The 9,778-nt window shown below is 35.7% G+C and overlaps 1 protein-coding gene and 1 long non-coding RNA gene across 2 annotated transcripts in view; one reads left to right on the forward strand and one right to left on the reverse strand.

Moving 5' to 3' along the window:
- The window catches only part of LOC107727535 (synaptosomal-associated protein 47-like), a 14,615-nt gene extending 13,701 nt beyond the window's left edge, over nucleotides 1–914 (forward strand). The window contains exon 6 of the mRNA XM_016537427.1: nucleotides 683–914. The gene's annotated coding sequence lies outside the window, so the exon portion shown is untranslated. The remainder of the gene's footprint in view (nucleotides 1–682) is intronic.
- Nucleotides 1–8,345, reverse strand: part of LOC107727537 (uncharacterized) — a 22,045-nt gene extending 13,700 nt beyond the window's left edge. Inside the window, exon 1 of the long non-coding RNA XR_001638370.1 lies at nucleotides 8,333–8,345. This is a non-coding gene — a long non-coding RNA (uncharacterized LOC107727537). The remainder of the gene's footprint in view (nucleotides 1–8,332) is intronic.
- Nucleotides 8,346–9,778: the final 1,433 nt, after the last annotated feature.

Consider the following 9,778-nt stretch of genomic DNA (forward strand, 5'->3'; position numbering starts at 1 on the left):
GCAAAATGCGGCGAAAAGTCCTACATGACGGTAATAATGTGATTTAAGGCGTTTACATGTCTATTCTGCACTTCAGTAATGCGACTAAAATAGGAATACTTCACATGTGTTAATTCGATTTCTGTTTACTTCGAATATGTCTTTAGCCGGATTAAGGTAATCAAAAATCTCTGTTTACATGGTAGATTCTTAATCAGAGTATTGTCTTAATCATATTATAATCGGAGTATTGTTGTCCATGTAAACGTACTCCGTGCTACATGTCAGCACGCTGCCCACAGGGCTATCGGTGTCGACAGCTCATGTAAATTTAGATAATTTGTTAAAGTGTTTTTAAAAATGTAATATTTCATATGCAAACTAATGTTGTAGTTGGGTAAAAAAAAAAGGTACCACAGATCCCCCCAAACACAGCATAAACGTAGTTGAGAAGTAAAATAAAAAAGTGATATCATTTGTATTATTAAAAATGCAATAATACATTATGTAATAATTGCCTAGTTAACTTTCACTCGCCGCTGTTTTCCATGTCTGACAGCGTCTGATTGTTGGATCAAGTTAAAACCGTATCTACAGGAGCATACCGTTTTTTTTTTTTTTTTTTGATTCCTAGATTTACTTTCATAATGTGACTGTTGAGCTCTATTGAGGATCACAGAAAGTGTCTTTATTTTTTCCTCAGGTCCACATAGATCTGCAACCAGTGTCATTTTGCATGGCTTAGCAACTTCACCCCACTGGAAAAAAACAAATGAGTGAACTACGGCATAATTTAAACACCGTAATCAATTTACTGTAGTTGTGTAAATTGTGATATTTAAAAATTTCACAAGATTCTGTACATTATCAACCCTTTAACAGTAATGCACTCGAATCCTGCTTTATTGTCATTGTTTCATGTGTGGTGATTTTTTTTTTTTATTATTACTTTGTTGATAAGTGTAAACTCATAATGCTATATTTATTTACTGTATTTTTTGTGATCAAGGCAAGTGTAAAATAAACTCAGACATTCTTTATTGTCACTATTTGTTGTCACTCTTCTGTGAGGGGATTGATTTGTTGATAACAAATTGAGTTTAACAATACAACAATTGTTTTAAAGCAATTTCACAGTAATAAACAGAAAAATAGCAGTGTTAATGTTGCTTCTGTAGCTCTACAGAAGACAATCATGTCATTATTCAACAATTTAGTTCAATGTTGATTCAATGTAGGTCAAGAACTGTGATAATGTTGCAGAGTCCATCAATTATAAAACCAATTCAATTTAGCTATAAAGCAGATCTGCCAACAATGGTGCCATTATTGATCTCAATTTAGCTCAACGTTGATTCATTTTACATGACAACAATGTACTAAAAAAGGAAATTTATTTTTTTGCACTTTTGAAAAGTTTCACATTCAGACGACGACATTGTCAAAACGATCCCCGTTCACACTGATTCTTAAAAACAACTAAAAACTGTATTATGCATGCCAGGCCAGCAGTTGGAGATGTCACTTTGTAAAGAAACACTGCACACCTGCACACATACCTATAGACTGAAAACGTAATACGCATGCACCGTTTTCACAAATTCACGTTTCTGTAGTTTACAAAATCGGAGACGATGACCATATTATTTCAGAAACTTGCAGTTTAAAACCCATTTTCAAAAGTCTGTGCTTTCAGGCCCCCAAAATGCCAATGTGTAAATGGATGGCCAAATGTTTGAAAATGGTGTCATGTAAGCGCCTCCTTAAACTGACACACTTGTGGAGGAACCTTGTTTTTACTGCATTCTGTTGGCACAAGAAGTTAAGCATCTGCTCGCCACCCTGATGTGTGACTGGTGTGTGACTTTGACAAAAAACTTAGAGACCAATGTGTGCTAAAAGCATAGATTGTTCTCTTCTGGCAAGGATAGAGGACCCCTTGGAGTATTGACTTCTGGAGAAAGACTTGTAAAAATGGCTGGAGTACATGTCGTGTCTAAGTCAGTATTCCTTTCACACTACACAACTTTCTAGTATCATGAAGCTGCTGTGGATTGCACATTACACAACGGACCGGCGACTGGGGTCACACGTTACATAATATTTCACTAGGAATAATCTCCGACAACTCTGCCTCATGTACAAATTGCATGCACAAGAAATGAAACACAACATAACATGTCTCCTCTGCCTGAGATTTCCCTTGCCCTGTATCGTGCTCTCTCATTGGCTGTAGGTCATCACCAATGTAATTTCTAGTTAAAACACATTTCACATTGCAAACACATTTCATACTCTCGGCATGACAAAAACCGTGTACTGAGTAGATACTACATTTGAATTTGAACTTACTATGCGATCATTAAAAAAGTATAATAATGATATATAGTATGAATGAATTTTGGATTTATTATATCTGCCATGCTCTTAATGTCACGTTACCTACCAGTCTTTGTGTCGCTTCACTCCCATTCATAAATCCTCTCCTGTGACCTCAGGGGATAGTAAACTGTCCATCAAATTAGTATTTCATACTTCCAACTGAAGTAGTAGGTCATCCAATTACTTTTTGCTTACTGTTTTTGCAATACTATCAATTTAGATATACTGCTCTTTTGGCATACTGTTTTTCACATACTCTATATTAGGGAAGTATTCGATTTCGGACAGCATCCGGATGTTTAGCCTCCTAAATGTTCCTATGGAATTTGTGATGCATTAGAGCTTCTCTCAGATCGCGTCTTTGATTCGCTTCATGTGATTGTCAGTCACATGGACAAGCACCAATTTGCCTCAGATTTCGGGCTTTTGTCGATGATCTCCTGTCAGCAAATGAAAATTGTGCAGTGTATATCCAGCATAAGCTAAGTGCAGTGCTTGTTTGCGTGTTTCACTTCTGTTGTGGAAAATCTAGGCACATTGACCCATCCTAAGCATTAAACCCAAGGGTACCCGCTTGACTGCTCTCCTCTCCATTGCGTGATAAACAGCAAGCTCTTTTGGGATTTTCTGTGTAAACTCTTAACACGTACCTTTCAGCTACTTGGATTTGGGAAGCCTGAAGACATGGAGAGAATGAACACATAATGGTGTGGTTAGAAGCAGCCATGCAATGTGAGGAAGTGGCGGCGGTCTGGCCCAACCACAGTCGCTGTACTTGAGATCCGGCTCTGCCTCGCAGCGGATGGTGCGGAGACGCTAGTGATTTTTACTGGCCTTGACTTACTGGTCTGTTTACATGATGGACTTGGGGTGGGCAACTCTGGGAAGATGGGTGTCTCTATTGATGGTAAATCAATCAGTTTGAGCCTCCGTTATGGGAAAAGGTTGATGAGGGCATGGACTTTGATTCTGTAGTGGTTTTGCTCGGTCCCAGTGTACAGTTTGGGTAGAATGATTATGAAGTTGAGTACTATTGGTTATAAATTTGCGCTTGTTGAGTTGCTTTTTCTACATAGGTTAAAAGCATGTCAAAAATAATCTTGGATATCACTGTCAACTAATTTCGTTAATGCGATCCTTTTCTTTGAAGACAACCACATGACTTTCCATGCATTTATATGGCATATGGTGGAAGATATATGGGACTATAATTATCACAAGCATGCAACAGACAGGAATGACACCTCAATTCATGAAGATTGTTGTGGAGAGCTGTGCTAAAAAAAACATTCAGAATACCCTGGCATTGTGGCGGTGCGATTTTCTTCAGAAAATGTAAAAATCTATTAAGGCCCACTAAAAACTGATCTCCAAAGTCTGAGACATTTATTTTTGTCTGTGGCTCTAACTCATGCAAATATACATACACAGCTTGCACATGAGAACAGCCCAATTAGAACATGTCTGAATGTGGAACCTGACTCATGTGTTGGCTGCTCCAGGCTTGCTGCAGGTCTTTCTTCCTCTCACTCTGGTTTGCTGTGAGAGGTTTGGGTTACAGGAAATCAGCCTTTTTGTTTTATGTTGGACCTCAATAAGGACCCCAGCCCGGGGTCGTCACATGTGGTTGCCGCAAGCCCGCCCGCCGCCGCTCACTCTAGGCCTCCGGCCTCCGCTCACTCTAGCCCGCTGTGTGTGATGCTGACTCACAGACTGTAAGTACGTTTTTATATTTAAAGAATTTGCCACTGACTAATTAAAAATATACAAATTTTCAGACAATGCAATTAAGATGTTTTGGCAAACATTGGCTTGTTGGGGTAATATTGCTAGTCAAGTGAAAACTAATCTCATTTGAATTTGCATAACAGCACTAATTTTATAGTTTATAGTATAGTTTATAGTAAAATAGTAAAAATAATAATAGAAACAATAATAAAAAACAAATTACATTAATTATACTTTGATTTCCTTCAATAGTTAATTTAATATTTTATTTATTTATTGTTAGTCATTTGTTTTACACAATTATAAGTGGATCCTTCCTCATGAGAGAAACAAAATTCCATGTCAATGCAATCTTTAAAAAGCCTTTATTTGCAGAGCTACATTGGAAATTTTACTTTTAAAAATATATTGGCCCAAACAGGCCTTCAGCAGAGTTTTTGTCATTAGTTTTATTTCCATATTCAGTAATTGAGCAACAATTATTTAACAATAACAATTGTTGGTTTATGTACAAATGCATCGGGCACATCTTTGGCCATTGCATCTCATCTCACGCCATGAACCATGAACTTACACAGATGTTGGTAAAATTCCATTGTAATGCAGTTTTATCATGTTTTGATTTGTCCACAAGGGTTTGTCACCCACATTCCTAACAGCTGCTCTGAACTCCGTTTGTTAACCTAAATTAAACCAACATCAAGATACTTGATAAAGAATTTCTTCAATACAATCAGTCACCAATATGTTGTATTAGCTTTCATATGTACTTCACAACATGCCAATACAAACCATGGCATGTGACATAAAGGCAACAAAGACTGATTTAAACTGATCAGACTACAGCATTTTAGTACTTCAGTGGGAAGTAATACCTTGCAAAGATCCCCGTCTCAGCATGAATGCCCTCAGTGTGACTGTAATGATCATGCCTTAACACTGAAGATCCATGCAGAGATGAATCCGATATCATCAGCCTCCTGCAAATATTACTGTTATTATTCCTTTGGTCATGAATAGGTCTTTTTTGTTTATTTAGAGATACTGTATACTTGCTCCACTTCATCTTAGCTGATCTACACACAGGCCAAGACTAACAATCAGTAATGTTCACCTCTATGCATTCACTCCATCAGACTGCTTGAAAATGCCGCTCATCACTAATATTTAAAATCAGATACAGTATACAGAAGATCATAATTTGTTTAGTTAAAACAGTGTAGGAGTTCCTTACTTGGGTCATGCATTAAAAAACATGATACATAAGGAGTTTAATTCTCTTTATTATCACACCATGCATATAAAATAATGTAGCTTTCTAGCAGTCCTCCACTGCTCTGAAGGTGTCAACACTGACCTTAAATAAAAAAAAATTTATTTCACTAAATTAAGAGCAAATACATACTTTGTAGGTCCAGCAGACTTCAATATGAGATGTCATTACCATTTATTTTTATACCAATGCATTGACCTATCATACAATACGCACTGAATGTCTTCACAATGAAAACAAATTTCCAACTTATTCATGGCTCTTGTGAAATACTCACTCATTCTCTGCGTGACTTATGATCCATTTCTGCCAGAACACCTCCTATGACCATTCACTGAGTACTGACAAAGCACCTTCCCAGAAATATATTTTAAAAGTGGAAGCAATCAATCTAGGAAAGTCCCAGTTGCCTCAAAATGCTTTTCCCTCAATATCCATCCATCTTAGAGTAGCCAAGTTTTTTATTAGCCATAATATTACACACAGTTTTAAGAGTTATTTGACTTTAGTTCATTCGGAAAGTTACTTATAATTAGGTGGAATTACTTGAGTGTCATTCTTAATGTTATGAATTTGTATTACAAATAAAAGGCAGGCAATACAACAACACCCATAGACCCCATAGACAAGACAGAGCAGGTCACTTTAGATATGAAACAAAGTCTCAACTTTCAAATTTTGTCATTTTTTAAGAAATTTAAATGATAAATACCATTTTGTGTCTCTCTAATGTGTTGTGACAGATCACTGTAGCACCTCAGTTCAAGCGGCATGTGAACCGATTATCTGTTCCTCTTTACTAGTTATAGTACAAAATAAACAGGATCATAAGCTATCGTATTTCAACTGCCGAAAGACGTCAATACACACCATTTTAAAGTTGAAGTCCATCGACGGTAATCTTTTTTGGTTTGTGTGTCAGACAAAAATGGCAAATTCAGCGTTATGATTGGTCAGATTGCCCGTCAATCAAACTCCCTACGAAGGGACGATTCAGTGCTATGATGTAAAGTGTATATAAAATTGAATTAATTGATCTGTATAAAATCAATTTCAGACTACTTAATTTGGTTCCTTAAAATAACTTAATTTGATGATGTGGAAGTCACATGAAGAAATTATAATTGTGTTTACATTAGTGCTGTCAAATGATTAATCGCGATTAATCGCACCCAAAATAAAAGTTTTTGTTTACATAATAAATGTGTGTACTGTGTATATATATGATGTATATATAAAGACACACATAAAGACACACACATACAGCATATATTTTGAAAATATTTACATGTATTTACATGTTTATTTTTAGCAACGTCATATGACCCCTTTAAATACTTTTTTCAGTGCAGATTTGTAACTCCTCCCACACCATTTCTGTTATCGCCATGAATGACACCTCAAATACAGCAGACATGGGCTATTACTTTTGTAACAGAAAAAAAAAATCAAACTTGAAACTGATTGATTTTCGCCTGCTGGGTGGTAAAAAGTGAAAAAATTCCATAGACTTATACATCCATTTTTGATTTTTGATTTTATGAGAGGGCCCCCCAGAAACCCAGATCCTGCTTGTTTTTAGTGGCCCTGGCTGCGAATGGAAACACTTAGCTCCCACAATAAATTATTCAGCCTCAGTGATGCCATAGCTCTCCACCTCTGCCGGGCCACAGGGTGAGTCATAAAGGAGCGTTCAGGAGTATGTGGCAATATACTTTTAATTTAATGTATACTTGCTAGTGTAGGCCAGGTAATCTTAGAAAATGTAACTTTGAACATATCTCAGAAATAGTTAAAGTACATAGGCCAAGTACGTATATGCTTTGTTTTTTGTTTGTTTTTGTTTTTTCTTCCAAATTTCTTGGACAAAAAAATCATATCTTGGATAAATTCATGAGTTTTTGTGGCATTTCAGAACCAACACTATTTTTATGCCAGACTAGCTTGCTTATGATTAAGTTTCATGGGCTGCAATTGTCAAAATTAGGCTGACTGTATTGAGATTTTATTCGTTTTATTTTCACAATTTGATTTTTAAAACACTGCATCATGAGCTTTGAAACTTTAGAATCAGTGCTTCGGACCACGTATCAAACGCGTAGTTCCTGTTTTGCCTTTGCATAGTTACCCTTGAGTGCTGTCAAAATGTTATAATTTCCCTCACCTATTCTTAGTTATTCTCTTCGTTCATTGTTGGGTGTTTTCTTTTGTGGATGTTTTGTGCTTGTTGTTTCAGTTCTGTTTTGCCTGCCTTGCCCTGTGTTGGATTTTCTGTTTTGTCTATGCCTCCCTACTTTTGTTTAGTTTGTTAGCAACTGGATCCTCTTCTCTGTCTCTTTGTGAAAGACCCCAGCATTACAGAGTTGTTGATCTCAAGGTAAGCCCATGAATTAATGTCTTCTAATGTTGAGTGTTCATACTGATCCATGTTCAGTGCTCACTTCAGGGTGCCGAGTTAATCACCTGATGTAAAATCCTGCCATATTTTACTACAAAAATAATCAAAACATGGGCAGATGTTGGTTTGGATATTGGCCAAAAATGATGTAAAAAAAAAAAAAACCCTGAAAGCCAGAAAACATAGAATAAATAATAGAATTGCTCTGAAAGAGTGACTTATAAGGATGAATATATTTAAAGATCAGAATATCATAGAGACTTTGGGTTGGTGCACAGTGTTGGGGGTACACGCACTACAATCAACGCGAGTTATGTAATCAGATTACTTTTTTCAAGTAACTATAGTAAAATAACTCTTTACTTTAAAATTTACAAGAAAATATGTGAGTTACTCTTTCAAACAATTCCATGTGTTGAGAGAAATCGGGAGTGAGGTGCAGAGGCAGAGGCTCTTCCTTCAGCCAGAGGCTTATTAATTTCACTTTTGGTGTGAAAGGGCATTTACAGTTGGCAAAAATATAACTTTTGGATTTTCTGTTATTAAAAATATATGTGACCCTAGACCTTGACACAAAAACAGTCATAAGGGTAATTTTTTTAAAATTGAGATTTATACATCATCGGAAAGCTGAATAAATAAACTTTCCATTGATGTATGGTTTTGTGGGCCAGGGTCACAAATAAGCACGCCCAGCTCAAAAAGTAACACGAAAGTAACGTAATGCATTACTTTCTGTAAAAAGTAACTAACTAACACAATTAGTTGCTTTTTAACATAATATTGTAATGTATTACTTTTTAAAAGTAACTTTCCCCAAAACTGGTGGTGACACAAAATGCTAAAACATCTGTTCAGTTCACACTAGAATGGTACCACAATAATTTGTCTTTTGTCCGGTCCAGCTGGTATCACCTCAGCAGACTGAAAAGATTCCTGGAGTTGCTCATGGGAAAACAGATTAGGAGACAGAGTTTTTGGCAATTCAGTCCACTACAATATGCTTTAGAACCACAGTGGAAATAAGGTGTAAGACTTAATAGTACAACTAATTTGCCGTTTAATGCCAGAAGAACTACAATGTCTTCCTGGAATTGAAGTGCACACCCACTGAAACATATGTCCCAACAGTTGATTTGTAGACATAACTTGGATTCAGTAAGTTAGGTATGAACAATGACTTTTCCAGTGTAAGTCATAACCTTGGAGTCCAGCAGTTGAAACGGTTACAGCAGTGTGTTCGAATGACAACAAATGTCTTCAAAGATTACCCTCTGGGTACATTATAAAGGGAAGAAATATGAAAAGTTATCAAAATGGGAATGCTCACTGTTGTCAAGAGACAGTTTAGTTAAAAAATATTACTAGTTGACCTCACTTCCAAAACATAATGCAATTTATGATCAACAGTACGCTGAAGAGTCCAAAACTGCATGTAGAAGCTTTGAATAATAATGAAAGACTAATTTTGAATGAAAAATGTGTTACATCTGGAGTTGTGCGCGCTGGACAGTCAATGTTTACACAGCAGAATGTCCTTATGAATTGGTAATTTTGGCATATATGGTATCACACCTGCGTAGAGCAATTTCTCCATAACAATATCCATGTTATGACTCTCAGCTGAGTTTCATTTTTACACTTTGGATTGTTAATGATGGGATACTTGCAAATGCACTAATATCACCATTAAATTGATATAATTGTTCCTTGATCTTTTGAAAAAAAAAAAAGGTTGTAATATGACAGCATACAACTAAGAGAGTAAGAGAGCAACCATACATTAGTGTTGTTTTACTTTCTTTCTATTATATTAATTTATTCTCCATTTATTAATTTATAATAATTTATCATTTTATATGTAATCATTTTATTATTCCATTTAATCATATAATCATTTATAATAATCATTTTAAAACATTTATATTCTCATTTCATTGATTTATTTATTGATTACTCATTTATATTATTATGGTGAGAAATCTGGATTATTGTTTTTATACAATTTTTTCATTGTT

Source organism: Sinocyclocheilus rhinocerous, unplaced genomic scaffold (genome assembly GCF_001515625.1).
Source record: "Sinocyclocheilus rhinocerous isolate Xijiao unplaced genomic scaffold, SAMN03320098_v1.1 scaffold306, whole genome shotgun sequence".
NCBI classification, from domain to species: Eukaryota; Metazoa; Chordata; class Actinopteri; order Cypriniformes; family Cyprinidae; genus Sinocyclocheilus; species Sinocyclocheilus rhinocerous.